Source organism: Manacus vitellinus, unplaced genomic scaffold (genome assembly GCF_001715985.3).
Source record: "Manacus vitellinus isolate BGI_N305 unplaced genomic scaffold, ASM171598v3 scaffold_49_pilon, whole genome shotgun sequence".
Taxonomy (NCBI): Eukaryota; Metazoa; Chordata; class Aves; order Passeriformes; family Pipridae; genus Manacus; species Manacus vitellinus.
The window spans coordinates 2,304,476-2,327,021 of record NW_021940603.1 but is presented as its reverse complement, the minus strand read 5'-3'; positions in this window follow the sequence as shown (position 1 = coordinate 2,327,021).

Sequence of the window (22,546 nt, the reverse complement as noted above, 5' to 3'; positions counted from 1 at the left end):
GAATTTAAGTTTGCTGCATTTTAATATGTCACATGTGTAATTTACTTGGGCTTTATTTCTACTTAATTTGTTAACAGCCCTCACAGAAGGTATCCAGAGAATGCAAAATGAATTTTTTGTTAGCTCCCATCATAATGACTCATTTGTAAACAGGCATAAAAGCTTAGAGATATAAATACATCAGCGATAAAGTTCTCTGAGAGTGATTCTTTGACCACTCTTAGTTTATGTCTCCTCACAGATATACTTTTGATTTTCAATCAGAAGTTTAGGGAAAGCATTTTAACAAAAAGCAAAGCTAGGAGGGTTTCACTCTAAGCACAAAGTATCTTATATGAAAAGTATTATAATCTTCATTACAAAATATGTACCTTTCCAGACGTTGATAATGAACATTGTCCATCTATAAAATTACAGTTGATATTGCTTTTAATTCATGGAGAGCTTCACACGTTTGAAATCTGAGTAAATTTCCATGTTTAGACCAAACTCGGCATGTACACACCAACATTCACATGTATCTGCCTGCACATACAACTGTCTAAAATAATAAAGTGTAAATTTTTAGGCTTCCAGAGATTTTGTAAGAGTAATTTTGATATGCAGGGATGGTCAAATTATTTCACTTTTTTTTTTTCAATTAAAAAAATCATCAATAGAGAACCTATTTTCCATTGCAAACAGGTTTGCTTGCCAGTTAGAAAAAACTTGCAGAGGCCTATTTTGATATTTTCTAAACTCAGTATCATTTTTTTAAGTATCATTCTTTTAGCTAATTCGAATTATTTAAAATCTGCACATAATCACTCGAATTTCTATCTCAATTTCACATAGGAGAATTTCTGAAATCTCAAGAGTGGTCATGTAACAAAAGACAGTTTCCCACCTACCTTTGCTGTCAATTTTGTGATTAATAAGTGTAGTGTGTTGTCCTGATTTGCTACGCTAGGAAGACTTTCACAAAAATTCCTTTAATTTCAATGTTATGGTAGATAAGTCACTGAAGTGTAAGCCTTACTAAATAGCATCATATCCACGATACTCTAAGTACCACTGTATGGAGTCCAAAGAGCACCTTTAGGTAACATACCTGAAAACAAAAGTAAGATACCAGAAATAAGGTTTATTAATTGCTTCTTTATACTATCGGTTCCTGACAGAGGCCCCTTTTCCCACAACCAATGTATTTTTAATTCTGCATAAAAAATGCAATTTTTATGCCCAATTTCAGACCAGGGGAGTCATCAGAATACAGCAATCACACTGTGACCAGTGCTGGACTAACTGGAAAAGGAAACAGGTTGACTCACTGCATCTTTTGCTCACACAAATTGACTATGTGACAATCATGAACTTTAATCTCACAGACCCCTGTGTTTTACCCTTCTGGTTATGCACAGCAAGTGAGGGAACAGGTCTGTGGTTTGTTTACCACAATTTCACGGAACTTCTACAATTTGAATCAGCTACAGTCTCATTTATCACAAGCTGTATAAAATATTGAGCTTTGGTAGCATTCAAGGCTACAAATTCAAGAAAGTGTTTCTGTGATCCTGTAAACATAAAGATCAAACTGAATTCCTGGTCTTTCAAAAAAGCTTTCTGTAAAGTGACTGTGAAAGCTGGACGTGTCAGGAATGCAATATTTGGCCAGTTTATTTCCATGTCCTCGTTTTTCCAGCACAAGTAGACCTTTTGGTTGCATAATTTAAGACATGTGAAACCCCGTGCTCAGCAAATGGGAAGAAGCAGTGCTGTGCTGTACAACAGAAATTGTTTGAAACACATCATATCTGAAAGGGTTGCAGCTTCCCATACAGTCTGAACCACTACCTCAACAACTGAAAGGGGTGATTGTGATGCCCAGAAAAAGGACCCTAATATTAACAGTGTTAGCTGGGCAAGGTGTAGTTGTTGGGGTTTTCTGGGCTTTGGTTTTTAATCTTATGGTATTTTAATAAAATATGAAACATAGAAACAAACCCAAGTCTGAGGCGAGATTTTGAGACCTCCTGGGTAGCATATTTCTGATCAGATTGAACTTCATCAGATATACCTGTTTTTCTAAGAGGGGTTACCCACAAATTCCAGTATTTTTCTGGCAGTTGTGTTCCCTTATTATTACTGAAGTTTTTTATAGATTCCACAGCAATGCAAGAGTTGGAGGAGCATTGGCAGTGGCCATTGAGGGACAGCACAGGGATAGAGGCTGAGATACCTCAGGTTTACCATTCCTGGTAACTGAATTGTTGTTATTTCTGAAAGCAAGTACTAAGAGAACTTGATAGCCAGTGTGTCCACCCATTCTGAAAGTCTGGAAGTAGCAATTTTCTGCTGAAAAACTAATGGTAGTGGATGGACATTGAGTAACAGAGACAGATGGATAAGTACAATGTGTAAAAGCTACAAGAGCAACTATTTAGAAAAGCTGACAGTTATAAATATAACACATTGAAAATTAATTTACAATGTTCAGCCTGTCTGTCCCACTTTTCTGTCTGGGACCTATGTTAACATTATACACTTAAGACATTATATCATTATTCTTATTTTAATGCATTTCATGCCTATAGATTTAATATAAACAGAGGTGGTGACAGGAGCTTCAGTTTAAACAGGTTTAAATGTGAATTTGACTTTATGATTCTCATCAGGGAAAAAGACTAAACAGTTTAAGTTGATTAAATTTTCTTAAAGCTGCAGCTAAATATAATGAAAGCCATTTGTGCATTTTTTTTGCAGGAAAATTGAGTGTCTCAATGTTAGTGACTGACAGCTTCATGCAATGAATTCTTTTCTTGTGAAACAGAGTCAAAACAGTTTCTATTTTTCATAAACTTCTGCTAGGTAGTTTCAATTTTCTGGTTTTTAGAGGAAGCAAAGCTTTCCCATTTAAGTGTGGGCTTATTAGACCAAACTATATCTGTCAAATTACTAAAAAAACAGATCATAGTAGATATTCCTTAAATGTTATGTTTTCTTGTACTGTGGACATCACAGTGATCAATTTCTTCTTCCCTTTTCTTAAATTAAATTTCTCCTTTTTAAATTTTATTTCTCAAATGTTCTGATTGGTAAAACCTATGGCTCTGATTCAGTCTGAATACCCATTTAAGTGTGGACCAGATTCCAAGCATGCCCAGCCACAGAAAAAAACGTGGTGTGAACTTACAAATAAATACATGAGTCAGGCTCTGGCTGAAGTTGGTGTGTGTTTATTAGGGGTTCCTCTTGCATAGGAGAAATGTCATGTGCCTGCTTTGCAACAAAGCTGTTTGAACTATATGTCAGGGGAATGCTGTATCCACGTGCAGACTGGTTTGCAGTGGTTTCCCTGGAACAGGCCTTTGGGTTGCACTGCGTGGTAGATCCATTTTGAATGTCATTGTCTTCAATCACTGAGTGGAAATAAACCCTCCAGGATTCCCAGTGGTGCAGTATTCTCTAATTGTTAGTGATTTACCCAAGACACCCTCCTTGGGCAGAGGGAACTTTGTGACAAAGCCCAGGTGTATTGGCTCAAGGGTGACCCCCTGGGAAGGATAAAGTGCCACTTGGCCATCCAAGAGATCCTGGACTGCACCCACATGCAAGTCAATGTTCTTAGGATGGAAATCTAGGAAAGCTGCAGCTTTATTTTTGTTCAGAAAGCGATTCATCCTCTTCCTGGTCTTGCAAATTACAGAAATACGCTTTCTTAAAAACTCAATCCTTTTTGACATACTCGTAAGAATTATTTAATATTCTCGGCTCCAGTGTGCTGTTTCATAGGACAGGAACTCAGAGACAAATGCTGCATGTCATTGAAAGGGTTTCTTTTTGAAGTAGCCTGAAAAATCAGATTAGACATCACAGACTGTGTCACTTTTCAGTGCACTTTATTAAACTTGCAACATCTTGCTGGAAGTTTGTTTGACATCTTTTGCTCCCTTGGTGTTAAATGTCGTGCAAGTCCGCTGATATTAACTTTGGAAAATAACTTTCCATAATAAGTCAGTTTAAATTATGTTCCTAGTTAAGTGATAATGTGGATTACTGGTGCATTCAAATACTTGGCCATTGACTCCCTCTGATATAATGAGAAATCACATCACTACTATGTGCCTCAGTTTCCCTTCACCTCTCCATGTACTGATTATGCCAAATCTTGTGTTTAAAGCAAAAGTAGAAACTTAGAAATGAAAGAGCAAAATTGGTTTGCCCTGTGTGTGTACTTAGCAGTTAAAATTATTTTTTTTTAAATTAGACTTATGTGGAAAATAAGAAGGATTCTCAGGTCTTAGTTCTGTTGGTGACCAAGAGTCTGCATTTAGGTGGATATTGAAAAGTCTTTCAGGTGTGTTTTCAAATCTCACAGTCCACACAACCTGCATTCCAGCTACCACACTGAGCAACAGAATCTCAGCTGTTTTTTCACCAGCCTAAAAACTTAAGATTAACTCTGTCATCCTGTAATTTTTAAGGCATATTTTTGGCAGCAGTTCCTTCACTTCTTGGCCATTTTTTGAGCATAAAATAAGACCATAGCAGCTTCCACACTTGCCAGGCCTGCAGCAGGAAGTATCCTTAGGGATAACTGTCTCAATATTTGGAAACATATCCCTCTGGTGTCACTAGACTGCAAGTTTCCAAGGAGATCTTTGGATAGTCCCACTATTAGATTTACTCAGAAAGGTCAATGAGTGCATGGGAAAGAGGATCAGGAGAAGCATTAAAGGCAACCATATGTAATGATTCATTTCAGTAAGAGATTTCACCCTAATGAAAGTCACCCTGGAGGCAGTGCTTGGACTGTTGCCTTGCAGCTCTTTCAGGTATTACAGCTTATCTAATGCAGGGTCCACCCTGTTTTACTGAAACTGGTGCATCTGATAGAGTGGCTTGAAGGAACAATTCTCTTGGAAGCAGCAGCTCCAGAGCTGTTCCACACACTTGTTTGAGCAGCAGCCAGGCTGGAGAGCAGGGCTGTGAGAATGGGCAGCACTGCCCTCCTGCTGCTCTGCTTCAGGGAGTTGCCATGAAATCTCACCTGGTGTGAGACACTGTCTTATAAGCACCAGCACAGGACAATAATCCTGTGCTTTCTCTTGGAGAATGGAGATACTGAATACATGTATTTAATCAAGGCTTACTGTTTAGTAATGGAATTCATTTATACATTTGCTATTACTGGAGACAGTGTGAAAAATCTGGCAAAGGAACTTCAGTGGTAAGTGGATTTTTGTCTTGCATGAAATGACCATCTCCCCATCAGCTATCAAAGCTGTGAAAGCATGCTTGGAGCCACCCCAAATATAACATTGCTATTAACTTCCTCTTCACTTAGCCATAATTGCCTCATGAACTGGAATGTACAACTCAAATTGGCTTCTTGGAGGACAGAAATCTCTTCTTGCCGTGTACGGTAAATTAATGAGTAGTAAATAAAAGCAACTTTTTTAATTATAAGGAAGTTCCTATTTCTGCGAAGACTTTCTAGGGGAAAGCAATAGATGCAGGTTTAAAAAAGATAGAGCAGAAGTGGCCCATGACAAGACATTAAAATATTTACTTGAATCCAAACCACCCCCCCACCCATTTGTAAAACATGCAGTTAACTGCAGTTAACTAGATCTTTAACAACAGGCAGATAAACAACTGGACATTAAAAAATTAGCAATAAAATTGGTCATGAATACTTTTCCCCCTTGTTTGCAAAATTATTTTGAAAGAGGAAAAGAGAATCATTCTGAGTGGCTTTTTTTAATGTATATTTTTTAAATGCAATCACAGAAACATGCAGTTCAGAAATGCTTTGGGCTGCATGTTTGTATCTGCAATATCTCCTCCGACCCCAAAGGCCACACAGGCTGCTTTGGGTTATGGAGCTGTTCTCTCCAGACTTTTTTTTAAATTTTTCTTCTTTTGAATTTTATTCTAGGTCTTGATTCTAAACCTGTGCTTTACCTACTGTGAACAAGCATACAACCAGAAGGACTGCAGAGGGCATGTCTTTTTAATTTATTTAAAACTTTTTCAGACATGGATTTTTTATTTGTACGTGTTAGTACATAAAAAAATACAAAAGCAGTTGTATTGGATGATTTTGATGCTGCCCCCCACAAAATCCTATGGTAATTAACGTAAAGACTCCAAAACAATTTCAGTAGGATTGAATCTGATTGTAAATCCTTCAGGGATGAGGACCAGTCACATATACCTGTAGCATTTAAAAAAATATTATTATTATAATCTCAGACTTCACTGCAATGTAGGAGATGTCCCAGAGCCTCTGCCCAAGCCAGGACAGGTGTTTATGTCTAGAACAAATCTTTGGGAAGCTCAGAGGGCTAGGGCATAATAGTGGCTGACTGTGCTTGTTTTCTTTCCAAACCTTTTCTGTCTGAGGAGTAAACTTGGGATATTTGTGGAGGAAGGGTATTTTTCTGCATTTTAAAATTACGTAAAAAGCCCCACATTTTTGATAAAGAAACTTGTCTGAGTGTATGGATACAGAGCACTCCCTAACCCAGCAATGAATGATGCACAGCTATGCAGGTATAATTAGAAAACTATGTGCACAGCAAAAGTGTTAAAAACAATATAAAAACTTTAGGATTTTTCATTACTATTATGAGTCCATGAAAGTATTCCAACAAATTTGAGGAGAAGCAAAGAAAGCAATTTAATAAGACTTTTTATATTAATGCCTAAGTTGGCATCAGAGGCACAGTTTGTCACAAACTTCAGGCAAGAAACCTTATGAAAATTCCAAGCTCATCTACAGACATGATGCTAGAAACTACAGTATTTTATAAGCATTCATTTAACCACTGCACAACAAAAATGTAACACTTCCCTGTTGCTGTTCTCACAGTTCATAACAGTGCACAGAGAATTCCATTTTGATGTTCTCAGAATTTCTGCAGTGTCTCCACTGAAGAGACTCTCTAATGCACTGTTCTGCTGGCATGAAGGGAATTGTCCCTTTCAGTTTATTGGACTCAAACAACCTTTTTGAAAAGGATCCCATACTGATGCTTGTGCTGTTTAGGGGCTGTATCAGGAAATATGCTGTTACTTCTCAGCTTGAGAAAACTAGGAGAGTGTGTGCCTTTCTGGATCTGCTTTTTCCTGCCAGCTGCCTTTGGTGTGAGGTTTTCTAGTGTCCTTTTAAAGTGAGAAAACAAATACTTTGTAATCCTTTCTTACTGACACGAAGCCCATGTACACCTCAACCTCCCCATCTTCATGGGGTGTGGTGAAGATCAGCTGTCTGTTCTCAGCCACAGGTATCACACCTCTGATACCTGTGATTAATGTGGGATTTCCAGAGAGGAGCTTAGCCTTTATCTTCTTCTTGGGCCTCCCATTCCTTCTATATTGCAAACAATCAAAAGTTTAAATTTTCAGACTTGTGGCTATCTCTGATCAGATAAACTAAGTGCTGTTTGTCAAACCCTCTTAAAAGTTCACCCTTTTGTAAAGATCATTTTCCAAATAATCTTTCCAAATAAACTACTTAGATTTCAATCATAAAATTCAGCCAAGCACAACGAGTGCTCTGCAGCACTTAGATCTCACTCAGCTACATTTCTCAGCACTGTTGGGAGTCAATGATTAAAATCACTTTCCATCCCTGTAGACAACCACAAGTGGTCTAAAGTGTCTTCACAAATGCTGCACATAATGAGTTTTCTTGCTCCAGCTCTCACCCATTATCTGACTATTGAGATGTTAGCCATGTGTTTTTAATCCAGTTTGGTACTCACTGAGGTGACTTTCAGTAGTAAGATAAATCTACGTTTTTGCAACAGAATTTATTGTAATAATTATAAAAAATTTTAAGCATGTCTGTCATAAGTTAGATACAACTAAATTCTTGTTTACTAATTAAACTGAGCAGAGGACATAAGTAGGCTTTTCATCCAGTGCTTTTCTGTCTTCTGAACTGTGCAGTCTAGAATTCCATCCCAAAAGAAGTACATATCAACAATTTACTAAATGTGTAAACAGCTTCCAGTGCTGTGTGTGCTTAATTTTAATCCCAGGAGCAATTCTGTGGAGGATTCATTTAGACACATAAACCTAAATTCAGAGAAAGAGGGTCTTTCGTGCTTATATTAAATTGCCCAGGTAAAATCCTATGATTACTAGAAATGGAAATGCAGGTTCTAGGTCATTGAAATATCAGTTCACAGAAACATCCCTTGTTCTTATTTGTGACTGATGTGAATATTCCTTCAGCAATGTTATAAATACTGTTTGCCTCGCTAAAAAAATGTATCAGGTAAATACAGTAAATAATTGAAACTTTCATTATGTCTATAAGAGCTGAAATAAACATCTGCTAGATGGAGAAGGGATGTGTATTTTCATTGTTATACTGATTTCTGCTGGGACATTCTGTGATTATACACAAAACCTAACTGAAGATAGTCTGGGAAGGGATTATCAGAGAATCTGGATATTGTCAACCACAACGAGTGAAAAACTTCACAAGCTGAAAAGTGAAAGTGCAATTCAGTCTGAATACACCTGTTTATTACTGAGAGATCCTCTTAAGTACAACAGGCTGCCTTGTGGGTAAATCCTTTTTCAGGATCAAAGCTTCAAGAACTGGAAATGTTCATATCTACTCTACTAAAGAATACATTGGAGTGCTCTCTTACCGTGTGGAATGCAGCCTAGCTGAGCCTTTGATGAACAGCAGACAGTTGTTCAACACCACCATTAAAGAGCTTCTAGCATAGTATCTTATGCCTGTATAAGCAAACAATTTGTCAAGCAGGAAAGAATAATTTTGGTTCTCTGCCATCTGCCCATTTGAAAGCTTGTCCCACTTGCAGCACAAACTGCTTAATTCTGCACTTAGCAGGGCAGGAGATATTGTTGCCAAAATTGTTATCTCAATTGCCACGTTATTTGTTTTTATTGCCATAGTTCTGCAATGAGGTTTTGCAGCTTTAAACTCCCCTGAAAAAAAATATAAATACAGGCTGCCACAAAAAAGGAGGCCCAAGAAATCTGAGAAGACTGAGGCAAAGCTTTTCCCATTTGCATATTCTTATTCTGAAAAATCTGTGTCTCTTTCTTCTATGATAAGTGGGGAGAATCAGTCAATGGAGTGCTCAGACAGAAGTTCAGAGTGAGACTAGAGAGAGGCAGAGAGGCAGATTGCTGAAATCAATAGAAAACCTCTCATTTATTGCAAGAAATTCTAATTATTTTTCTGATCAGAGCATTCATGATCCTTTGATCAGGACCACAACAAGTAAAGCATTCTACAAACAGCAGGAGGTCCCAGAGGGCTTAAAGTCAACAGAATAATGTGAGAGAACATGAATGAGATGTTGTGGGTCAATATGGTGTGCAATGTGCTTATAAAATACATTTCAGCAGCTACTGAGCAGGTGAGGCAGCTTGGTGAGCACAGCAGAGCCAGTTTGGGAATTTCACCAAAAATGGTACTTTAAGGAATTAGCCAGGAACATATCTTTAGTTACAGGAATGCCTTGGTGTCAAAATGGGATGAGCCCTTATTAACACTGTGCTTTGGCAGGGCTTGACCTGTGGTGTTAATGAACAGATTAATGTTCTTTAAAAAGTTTCAAGATGGTGCTATTATAGATAATACAGTTCATCAAACACTGCTGCATGGACCCATAACAGTTATCTGTCTGGGGCTTTTTCACTGGATTATGAATAGGTGTCTTTCCAATAGACAATGGGTTTTAAATACCATCTTTGTTTCTTAACTGGTTATGTGGAAGCATATATATATATGTATATAAGTATATATGCACATATATATGTACATATATATATATGGATATATACATATATATGTCTCTCCCATATTCTCTTTTTTCAGTTTTTTTTTTCTGACCTGTGAGTATGTTGAGCTCAAATCATCTTTGAGGGTCAGTGTGACTGTTTGGTGTGGTTCTCATTTTAAAAAGAAAAATATACATTTAGCCACCAGAAAATAATAACAAAGCCTTAAACACAAAATAAAATTCACTAAATGTAAAATTTAATATAGGCACATGGAAAATATTTGCAGTGTTTCCTTGTGGCTAAACCTAATAATAAATAGCTTTTCAGAGTTGTTAGAAAGACATGGTTGTAACGTGTATTAGAACTGACAACATAAAGTTACCAGGGTTGGGCAGGATCATTTGTCAGTCAAAAATGAAGCTCTCTGCACTTACTGCTTCTGTGTTGTACATCATACTTGATTTTCAGAGCAGACTTGGAAAAGCCTCCAACCTCTTAGAAGTCAGAGTGATCAAGTTGTCCTAATTAGGACTTTCATATCGAGTATTCCAGAGGTTTGGCCCCCACATTCATTCACTGGAGGAGGTTTTCAGCCTCTGTGCCATGGGAATCACTGTCAGTCTATTAGGAGACAGCTTTTCATCATCTTCTTTCCTCTCCTTGCCTATAAATACAGTTTAAAAAACACTTATATGACTTGTTTCAGGTGTTCTCTCCCCTGAAATACTTTCCTGCTAATTCTGTTCAGTGATCATTCTCCTGTTCTCCTCCTGCTTCCTTTTCCAGTTGGTTCTTGTTCCCCTGCCCTTCTTTCTCCTGATTCCTTTTCAGCAAGGAAAAAGCAGCGAGTGATCACTGAACCAAACGTTTTAGCAAATGGCTGACCCCTTCCTTGGCATTCAGCTCATGGCAGAGATTGAAAGGACCTCCCTGACTGTGAAATGGGAGACAGAAGAGAGACCCCTGAACTTCATTCTATAAGAGCTTGTCCACAGTCTGAATTAGAGGAAACACAGTAATGATTCCTGGAGGCTGGTGCAGTGCTGATCAAGTGTGGCTTTTCTTAGCTTGTACAGCTCCTGCCCAGCACAGGCAGAATTGATCTCTCTGGATGCTTCCTGCTCAACAGCTACTGCAGAAATAATAATGTAAAAACCCTCTCTTAGTGTAGATGCATGCACTTCAAATAGGTCCCTCGTTGTACAGTGTCTCGGAACCCATGTCAGTGACCTGGACATGTCCCTGTATCACACGTGCAGTGCAACTGGGAATTCACAAGGCTGGCATGAAGAGCTCAGTTCAGCATTGGCATGGATGTAATCACTATCCAAAAAATGTCACTGTGTATTTAGGATAGCTCGAGGCATTTGTAATAATGTTACTGTTTGTTGCACACTGGCTTTCTGAAGCAAAGAGCTAAACTTCAGTGATCTCTCTGCCAGAACTCAGTGAATTTGGATTGGAAGTGAAGCTGCAGCACATACATTTATCATTTTCTCCAATAACTTGTTTATTCATTCTCGTTCTGCCACTGATGGGTCAGAGTTTTTGGCAGGAAGGTTTTGTATCTGGCAAAACCCCCAAGTTCTAGTGTGCAGTGTATTCATGTTGCACGGAACATACAAGCAGCAGTCTGCACAAATGCTCTCAATTGGATCAATCAGAAGTGATTTAGAGCTTTTGGTAATACAAGTCTACACAGGAGTCACATTTTCAAGAGGGTTCAGTGTTCAGCTGTTCCCAGGGAAATGATTACAGCCATTACCTGTGAGGCTGAGCCCTTCTGTGGTGTGTGACAAAGGACTTGAGCTCCCCCGAGCCTCAATGCCAGCCAATGAGCTTCTGCAAATTTAGGTTTGATTTTCAGAGGCAGATATTTAATTGTCTCCTTATGTCTTTTTCCAAAAGATGATTCCTGCCAATCCTTGACAAATGGTGTGAAGTTTCAGAAGTGCTGCTTGCCTCTTACTTCATGGCAAATCTGCTGCTGGAAATTCCTCTCTTTTGAGTTAGGCTGATACCGTGGGGGTGGCATTTTGTAAAGGGAACACACAATTAGCTCTTGTGCCCATCTTCGGAGCAGGAGAGGGGGGTAATATTTCTTATTTTTTTGGTGACTTCATCAATTACTATGAAACAAAATTTCTCTTCCCTGGCCGGTGCTGGGAGCCTTTGCAGGGGAGGAAGGGGAAGCAGCCAGGTGAGCTGCCCACGGCTCTGCCTTGTATCAGTAGCAGAGCTGGGATCAGAGCCCAATACCTGCCCACCCCCAGCTCTCCAGGCACATCTGCCACACTGTCTGTGCCCAAGGGTGGCACAGTGACAAGAAAGTCTCCGTGAAGACAATGATATTTAAACACTTTTTCAGAAGAACACTATCAACCAGCTGTAAAATGCTTTTGAAACATTTTAATTATGATGTTGGTTTTTTGCAAATTATGTTATGGATCCGAGTTTTCAGTTTGCTCTGAATGTTCATATGCTGCAGGACTGCAAAGAAAAGGCCCAAATTTGCAAGTTTTACTTTAATGAAAATCCCACTGAGAAGGAACATGAATATCATTGTTTTTCCAGACTAGTATTTTTCTGTATTTCTACTATTTTTTTCTTTCTAACACATAGCCCATTAGAAGTGCCCTGTGGCTGTATTTATGACATGAAGTAGAACAAGTAGATTTGGTTGTGTATTTTGTAACTGAAGCTGCACCGCTTTCTACCTTGTTGCTTATGGAGTAACATGATGCCTAATTTGACTAATTTAATTTCAACCGTTAAAAAAGCAAATGTGGGGAAAATGCAGTAATTGACAAAACATAAATGATTATTTCCCTGAAGCCAAAGTGTTACTACGTAAAAATTAAGTTATTCTTTGATTAGAGATTCCAGGATCAGGTTTCTCTCCTTTTCTTCTCCGGTATTTGTATTTTGGTAATTTTTGTTCTTTATAAATTTTGAGGAAAATATCTAAGCAATTTTTTTCAAATTCTTACTCTACACACATAAGCAAAAATTGTCTGTTTCATTAGTCATAAAATAGGAGGCTTCCTAAAGTTGTTTTTCATACAAAATTTATTATCCAGGGACCTATTTCTGCTCAAGCTACAGCCAAGCAGGAAAAGAAAAAGCTGTTATAAATCCTCTCATTTGCAGGGGACAAAACAAGTAAAAAATAAAGAAAATTTTGTTTTAGAGAAGAAAATTTCCTTTGTTTTTATCCTCTACTGATTCTACAGTGAATCTGTTTTTAAACAATAAACAGAGAGTACCAAAGCCTCCCTCTTCACAATCAAAATATTCCTGTCTAAACCAAACATGTATGACTTCTGATATGAAGCCTTCAGTTCTTAAAACATAATCAACAAACAAGAAATATTTACCTTTGGGCCTGGAATGGGAGATACAGAACTGTGGCCACGGAGTTCTTCGCAACCTTCCCAAGAAATCTTACAATTTTGCCTTTTACTTTTTAACATTTGTATTTTAAGCATATATTTTAGGCTGATATACTTGTGGGTGTCAGTAAGAGTAGTTTGAAACACGTGTATTCTAAATATTTGCTGGGAGATGTGTCATTGCTTGTCAGTGTCAGAGTGAGTATTAAAATCAAGGCATGTTTATGGGAATGGAGAGACCTTGGCCCGTTCCCGTTCCTGTCCCCGAGTGCTGGGTGACCTTGGGCAGGGCACAGACTCTGGCCTTCCGCTGGACTCCTCTGGGCAGGGCTGATTCCCAGCACCTTTCCTTTAGGGAGACTTGGACAAGGTCATAGCATTCTTTGAGGGTGTTCTGGAAGTTCCTTTTCCCCATCACCCTCCTCTCCAGCACCCCTGTGAAGTGGCTGAATACAATTTCAGTGGCTCTAACACCTATAAAGCACAGTGTTGCCACAGATAACCAGAATCTAAATCATCACAGGAAAAAAAAGGTATTTGAAAAGCAATGTACGAGTTAGGTGTGTCAGAAAGAGAGTAAGGAATTGTGAAAGGTGCAAATGCTCACTAAATGCCACCTTTCTTTCATAGTCCCTGTGTTCTGTTTCAAAGGGGTTGATAACTGCTCCCATGGATAAAAGGCCATGGTGTGGCCTTCGTCCTCTCTCTGTACTTGTCTGCCAGTCGCTGGTTTTCCTGATGTAGTTGTGCATGTCTGGATGTGGAAAGCTCCAATAAGGAATGAATATACCCAGCAGCACCTCAGGAAAAGTCAGAGGATGCAACTTTTATTTTACTTTAATCTGCGGTAAAAAATTCTAAATTAAATTTTCAGACAGCAGTTGGATTGAGTTTCCTTTAATCAGATGGCCCTTCTGAATAAATGGTTGTTCCTCTGTCTTTAAAAGGAAGAGTTTCAGGTGCATTCAATACTTAGGGTTTTGGAAACTTTAACTTTTTTTAAAAGCCCAAGGTGGAGAGATAGGAAAGGCTTAGAGAATAGTATACCTGTCTTTATAATCTTCTTACAGCTCTAGTTTGGGGTGATGAATGTGCCTCCCTGCCCTCTCCCCTGAGCATCTGCCTCAGGAGCAGAGCACACCTTCCCAGGGTCAGCACGGGGCTGAGAGGGAGTGTGGGCTCAGTGCAACCCCCACCCAGGGAGGAGAGGGAGGGTCTACATTTGATGCAGAGTAACAACAGCAGAATGGGAGGATCTGTCACCTGAAGACTTTCCAGTTGGAAAGGCTGAGCTTTGGCTTCTGCTTTTCAGTTTCTGTCACTAACAACCTCCCCTCTAACTTCAGCAATCCATATGTGTAACTCAGTTGGGTGGCCCAAAATGAAGTGTTGAAAATGAAGCTGTTCATGCAGAAGTAGTGCTTACAACAAAACTGATAGAGAAATGTGTAGATAAGTAGTTCTAATGAGAAAAATGGAGACATTTATATAGCCATATGAATCTTGCTTTCTCCCAGTGATGATATCAGCTTAGTGGGGCATAACCAGACAGCAGGAGCTATCGTGAAGCTCATTAATTATTACTCACATGTCTATTATATATTTCGCCAATACATCTTTGTTATTGCACAATAATTTAAAAAGGCTGCACGTATAAACTAAAATTCATTATTCTCATAGGAAACTCATCTATATCAACATGGAAATGAAATCCAAACATATATATATATACATACAACATTTCTATTATTAATTTGATACTCTCTGTGTGCCTATCAGTTACATCTGAGCCATATTTCTGGTCCTCAGTCCAGTCACTGCAGTGCTGTAGCCATGTATATCATGTCACAACTGGCAACCATAAACCTCTAGTGGGAGGTTTTGTTCTGCATCATTTGGGGTTGTGTTCTTTAGCTGAGTTATAACTGAATTCTTGCTAATGTTCATGCTTTTGGCAGGTTTTTCTAGGTTATTGTGTTGGCAACTGATTAAATACTGTGGAGCTTCTTTGAGCCAATGGTGCCTTCTACTGTAAAATCTTCCAAAATTTGCACTAAGGACTTCCCTTCTCAATGTTTTACAACAGTGCCTGAAAAAGAACACTCCTAAGAGCTTCATTTTGTTCTGACAAATGTAACAAAGCTCTATGATGTTTCCCTCTGATGTATTTTCTCTCAGTTGGAGACACACTTGGTGACATTCAGCGCTTACCTGGCATCCTTCTACCTCCCTGGGCAGAAACCAGAAGCAGTTCAGCTCATGTTGAAGAACTGCTCCCCCTGGGAGCACTCAAAGTGTCTGTCACTTGGGTGAGATCTATTCATGTAGCTCATCGTGCTCTAAAAACAGAAAATGTTTTGTGTGGAAAAAAATTAGGAGAGTGATTTTTTTAATGTAACACATTAAATTGAGCCATAGCTTTAAAATGAAACAACGTAAAAACTTTACTCACTGCAATAAAATATAATGATCTCTTAGATTTTGCAGTGAACTGATATTATTCTAACTTGTTTTAATCTGACACACTTTCACAAGAGTGTGTTCTCTCAGCATAGCCCTCTGACATAGAGCTAATTTATAGAAGATTTGGGAGTATGATGCAATATCAGCTGCGTTTGCATAACTCATCACTGTTTTCATTTGAAAGCTCTCCTTCAGACTCATGTTACTGTTTGGAAGGTTACTCACTTCTTTCCTGTTCAATGGCTGGGCTGATTTGGTAACTTCTAAGTATATTAAATGTGCTGGGAATAAAAAAGAAGCTTTATATCATAGTAGATATTAAATTAGAATGTTATTCTTATCAAATGGAAGATTTCAGGCTAGGATACTAATTGGAAATCCCAGGTTTACAAGTAAACAATTATTTTTGTATACAAATAATAAGAACTTACATTGTCCACATTATTTTCTTGCTATTTAATTTGTTCCAATAATTTAGTTTTACTGCATCCTTTTTAAAGTTTTTGGAACTAAAATCTTACCAGTTCCTTTAAATGTCTTTAAACACCATCTAGAAAGTGATTATCAGTTTAGTGTTTTAAAATGTGTATGTTCTGCAATATCAGAGAAAGGCCTGAAAAAAGCTCATTTGGCAAAAAGAATTAATTTTTAACATAATGAGTGTTTGATTTTTAAAAGATCATACACCTCATATTCCCAGATTGTCCTCAGCTAGTTTTGTTGTTGAATTTTCTCCCATTTACTCTTATATTAAATTTTGTTCTAGTTAGAGCATAAGGCATCCACTTGTTTTCCATTAAAGATATTGTACAGAAAAATATGAAGTAAATTAAATCATCCCTTTATGCTCTTTCTCCTTAACTCTATTCAGTAAGTCATTTTAAAATCAATAAAATATCAACATTTTTCAAAATGGTATTTATATGCTTAAAATACATTTTCCTACAATTTACAGTAGTTGAAATGATTCAGTTACACTTAAAATATTTCTAAAGGGTCCCAAAGAATTCTGTATGAAGTATTAGTCAGATCTGTCAACATTATATACTGACTTCATAAAATACCACTAACTGAAACCGAAAGCACCAGGATTACATTGCACTTGTTCTCTTTACATATTAAAAAATTGTTAAATGCCCACTTATCAGAGACAAGAAAAATTAACTGCAGTGTGTGCAATGAACAATTTCATTGCTGTACCCAAGTTGCTGAGTGCTAAAGCTGAGTCAATGGGGTTCAGATTCATGGGGATTCAGAATGTCCAGGGCAAATGTTAAGCTGAAAATAGACAGCATTTTAAATCTGTTTTGCCATTCAGATGTATATAATCCACAGAGTTCTGACAAACCCAGGCCTTGCAGACCTTACAGATTCAGCCCAGAGTTCGACCAGTCAGGTTAAATTTCCTGACCCACTTCTGCTGCTCTGATTGTGACCATTGCTCAGAAAAAAAAAGAAAAAGGGGAAAAAAAATACACCCACACACAGGCTTCCAAAAGGGTCGTCATGGAAGTTATATTTCTTCAGTAAAAATTCTTATTGAACCTACTAATAAAGAAATTAATTAACAAAAGAAAAATCTTGAACCAAGTCTTCAAGGTTTCATTTTATTATTAAAAATAAAAAGGTGGATTTGAGAATGAAAACCACCTTTGGTAACAGTACTGAATCTTGTTTGCAGGGAAAGGGATTTCAGAGTTTTCTTCTTTTGCTTTGGCTTTCTTTTTTTCCTGTGAAGGAAAAGCAGTGATAAAGTACCCAGTAAGTGTTCAGAGCAGAGAAGTTGTAGCAATCCACGTAGGAAAAGGAAGAGTGCGGGTGAGCAGGCGTGTTGGGAGCGGGGCAGGAGCAGATCTGAGCTGCCTCCGCAGCTCCCCCAGGGATTGTGTTTGGGGACCAGCACGAGGCTGTCCCCAAACCTCCCCTTGCTGTTCAACCTCATTTCAGGAGGTTCTGCAGGACAGTTACCCAGCCCAAACAGAAACAAAAACCTACTTGGTACTTTCCCAGCAAAACCCAAGCTGATCTTACACGAAACGTCCTTATTTCTTCACCTGACGGGTTTTTCAATATGTGCAATGTACGTGTGTGATACCTTTGTTTTGAACATCTGTCAGGAGATTAAAATAAGATTTTAATTTCTGGTATGCTATTGATGTTCAAGAAATGTAGGATAGAAAGCATTATTAGCTATCTGCTGGTTGACAAGGGGGCAGGATTAGGTTTCTTTAAGGGAATTACACTTTTGATGACCCCGCTACATATAAAACATGTTAGCTAATGGGGGTGCAGAGGGGGCAGATTTAAGTGTTTGATCAGGAAATCCTGCATGAGCATATTGGATGGAAATTTGATTAGTAACCTTAGTGACAAGGGGATCAGATCCACTCTCCACGTACAATCAGATCTGGCAGTACATGCTTTTTTGTCTCTTTGAAGGAAGGGAACATTTGTACAGAATCAAGGCAGCGTATTGGATAATTTAAAAGGCTGTTACATATTGAAGCCTGGAAAATCACCTTTTTTGTTCTATTTTGGAAATATGCTTGCAGTTATCCTGGTGTGTTTTTTCTTACCAAAAAAAAAAAAATGGAGAAAAGGGTAAGGCTTTTAGCATTTACAAGAAATATTTTATAGAAAATGGCCTTTTTCTAAAACTACTTGTATTTTACCTCAGTGTTGTAAAGAATGTTGGAAAAGAGCAGAATTAGAAAAACAATACTTTTATCTATACTTGCCTAATATTTGTGCAACAGGATCAATATGGTTTTATACTGGTTGTAAGCGTTCTATCTGTTGAGAAAGCTGATACAGTTTTGAAAGCCAGTTTATTTTTTTAGATCATTAAAGCATACTATCAGGTTTTTAACTAACGTGTTAAAAATAAATATTTCTGTGTTTTGATAGCAAAGCTCCTTTTATTTGTGTTTGATTTTTGAAGGGAGCTCGAGCTGACTGTAGAAATCAGGCCTCCCTTTTCCTTGGTGAGAAGTGTAAATTGAGGATGATAATGTGGTGACACTGATTCTCACGAGCCAAGCATCTGGACCCAAGTGTTTGTTTTATAAAGAATGGAGGCAAAACGAGCCACCTCCTGCTCTCCAGTGCCTTGTGAGTGCAAGGAGTGCTCTTGCCTGTGGCTGCCCGTGGGTTTTAGTGCAGGATCCCGGTTGTGTTTTGCTCCCACTTTTGTGCAAGCACAGTGAGGATAAAGCAGCCCATGGAATGCCCGTGAGCTCCTTGGCTGGGAAGGGTTGAGTGCCCTCTGCTTCGTGTGAAGAAGCGTACTCTGTACACCAGACCAGGTTCAAATGCTGGCTCTGCTGCTGACCTTAAACAAGTCATTTCCTATCTCTTTGCTCCCTCTTCCACTGCCCTACTCTGTTTTGATTTCCAGTGATCCAGGGTTGGATGAGGGCTTGGAGCATCTACCACATGTCAGGACAGCATTTAGCATCAGTGTCTGTCCGACTGTGGTTCTGTGTCAGGATGCTCGTGTATTATAAATAAGATTTAGTTATCACAGGAAATCCTGGCACCTGGCAATGCAGGCTGTTCCTGTGCTTTAAACTGGGTGTAGACTTTAGCTCTCCCTTACTTGGGATTTTCATATTTTTAAGGACAATAGTATGGAAATTCAGGACATGAAATCAGCCTTAGAGTTTGAAAAGGAAAAGCACGTCAAATTTTCCAGCGTGTTGTGGAAAAAAATACTCAGAGTAACCTTTTTATATAAAGTCCACTGCTAGAAGTAATTAAGTAATAACATCTGATGACACAAGGACTGTCATCTGTTTAAACTCAAAAAACTGGAAAGCTCAAGGAGCCCAGATATCAGATAACAGGAGTGCCTGTGTTGTGGAGCTTCTCAGCAACTCCATTCTTGAGGTGGATGTGAATTAACAGCTGAAAATGCTGGTTTTTTAAAAAGCCATGCATTCTGGGAGAAGTAGACAACTAGCATGGGGATGGGTCTCAGCAGCCACAGACCTCAAACTGGCAGTGCTCCTCTGCTAGAGGTGGGACAGCTTTGCCTTTCTCCATCCCAGACCTACGGGAGGATCAGGCCCTGTGTGCATTTGCTGAACTGAGACGTGTGTGTAGTCTTGGGACACACTGGAGAATTTGCAATTTATTTTCTAAAAGTAGTTTAATGAGTATTAGCCTTTCCAGTGAGTTGGATAACATTATTTATTTTATACAATAGTCTCGTGAGAACAGACAATACTTTCATTGTAATTAATTCATCTAATACTTCAAAAATTATACATCCAGCAGTTTAAGGCTCCTGCCTTTAAGATACAGTAAATGTTTGAGCTTGGTTTTTTTCATTTACTACTTGATGTCAAAATACTTAGAATTGTTTTCTCCTTATAGCTAATATTATTTTTCTTTCTTTTTAATACTATGGTCCTAATTGCAGAGAGTTATAAAGGAATGACAAAATAGGATGGAAAAAAAGGTTCTGATCGGATTATAAAGGCTAACAACTAACCAGCAAAGTGGAACTTTTTTTTAACACCATCCAATGATGTCACCAGTTTGAGGTTTCTCTGGGACTTTATTAAAATGTTTGTGACAGAGCCAATGTAAACCATCCTAAATCTAACACAGAGCTGAAAGGACTGATTTTAGGGAATGCAAAGATATGGATCATTGGGTCTGTCGAAGCGGCATCTTGAGCCAATTATTGGTGTCATCTTGAGCCAATTTAATCAATCCAAGGGGGACTCAAAGGAGGTGGGGGTGCAGGGTTGCAAGTGTTGGTCAAACATTCTGGCAAAAACGGATTTGTTGTAACAGCAACCAATCTCTGGTGTGTTGACTGACTTCCTATGGCTCTGGGTTTGTGCCCACTGTAAATAGCTGATCAATCACTGGAACTGCTCTTTTTAATTGCTGGGTAAATTTGTACATTATGTGACTGTATGTGCACAAATGTGAGCTTGAATTTATTTAAGACACTTCTAAAGGGGAGGTAATTTAGCGTAAAAGAACCTGAAATACCATACAGTGTTACTTTCAAAATAATAAAATATACAAATATATTTCTAAAGAGTAACATCTACTGACATTATCTGAGTCTGATCTTGTACACAAGTAAGCTTGAGAGTTGTAATTCCTATAATATAAACTACTCACAGGGGCTACTCAGTTGAGGAAAGCTAATCTGCAAAACAATTATTAGCAACAGAGAATTGAAGTGAGAAGCTCTTAAACCTTACTAAAGTGATTTTGTTTTATCCTGTCAGATCCATAGCAACAATTTTTGGTCAGAAAATCTATGTGGAAAATTATTTAATTTAAATTCTACCTGAAGCATCTTTTAAAGATTTTTCGTTTGCTTTTTTGCTTTAATACTGTGGTATGATTAAGAGAGTTTTTATGAGTTAAAATCCCACAAACTCTCCCTCATTCAGTAACTTCTATAAAAACTAAACAGGGAATCCTCCTCACCTGTGGGATCTTTCCCATCAATGAACATTTACAAGTCAAGGTACTACACATATTCTCTTGTTGTAATGACATATACAGTTGTAATTTATAGTGCATCTGTGTTTGGACATAACAGAAATTTATAACACAAATGCTTCCTACTAGTTCTGCAATTTGCATCTTGCATTAGTTTAAAGGTAGAGACATGGTTTGTGTCTATATATGAACTGGGAGAATGAAATATAAATAGATATAGGTAGCAGTAAGGAAAAACAGTAGAAACAGCATATAAATCCATTCATATTACAATAAAAATACATTTCTTACATGTGAAAAATGTAGTATGTGTATTTTAAGTATGTCTCATAAAGATTATCTATCAAACTAAATCAGTGAGAAGGGGATATTTGCTTTGGACAAGATGTCTTGAAAAAGCAGCTTACATGTTTTGGAACTGTTCACACTGCACAAGTTATGTCACTGCAGCACAGCCACGACTGAATGCAAGGAGGTGGAATGTGAGATGGGCCGATAAAACAAAGGCTCACATTTAAAGAAGTACACATTCCACTTCACTGTTGCATCTTTGCTGCTAAAAAACTGGCTCTTTTCTTTTACATATGCCAGCAGCTGAGGAAAAGAACACTCAGGTAAGTGTCCAAAACCCACCTCTTCTCCCTTCCTGCATTCCCCCTGGGCCTGTTCTTTCCCTTCAAGAGGCCTTTCTTGCTTGCTGCTAAATGCACATGTGAAAAGAGCAACGAGCACATTGAAGAGGGTTTGCAGTGTGTTCACTTGACTCTACACCTATGGCATTCCCTCATCCCACTGTGCTCAGGGCACCCTTCTCTCCAGAATAAAGAATGGCAATCTCCAGTTGGGCAGGCAAAGGCCAGGCCCTGCTCTGTGTGCTGGGGGGGTTCAGATCAGGTGAGAACAGCCCTGCAGCAGGATCTGCTTCTCACAGCAGTGCCAGGAAAAGGGGTGCCAGCAGAGCAATAGCATTAAATAAAAGGTGAGTCACAAGTTAAATACCTAAATCATTTGAGATCTGATCTTTCAAACATCTTCTGCAAAAGTGTTTGTTTGTTTGACACTGAATTCGTTCTATATTTCATCAGCAGAAAAATGTTGGTTTTAAATTAAAGATCCAAGGTATGCCAGCTTACAGGAATCACACTCTTCAATGCATTCACAGCTCAAAAATATTATCAGTGTTTAATTTGTCAGTAAGAGAACATTTTTTGTTATATTTATAAATAGTATTATACTTTCTATCACTTCTAGCCAGTGTACCTTTTCATCTTAGACGTAGCAACATATTTGTGATGGTTCAACTTCAGCAATAATCTGCAGGCTCTAGGTCTGTAATTTATTATTTGCTCTAAAAGATCAGGTCCAGAGTTTAAACGTCCCTAGCTGAAAGTTTATACCGTTCAGGACAGAAAATTATTCTCTATGCCTAGGTTGAAGTACATTACTTCTTTATTGAATTA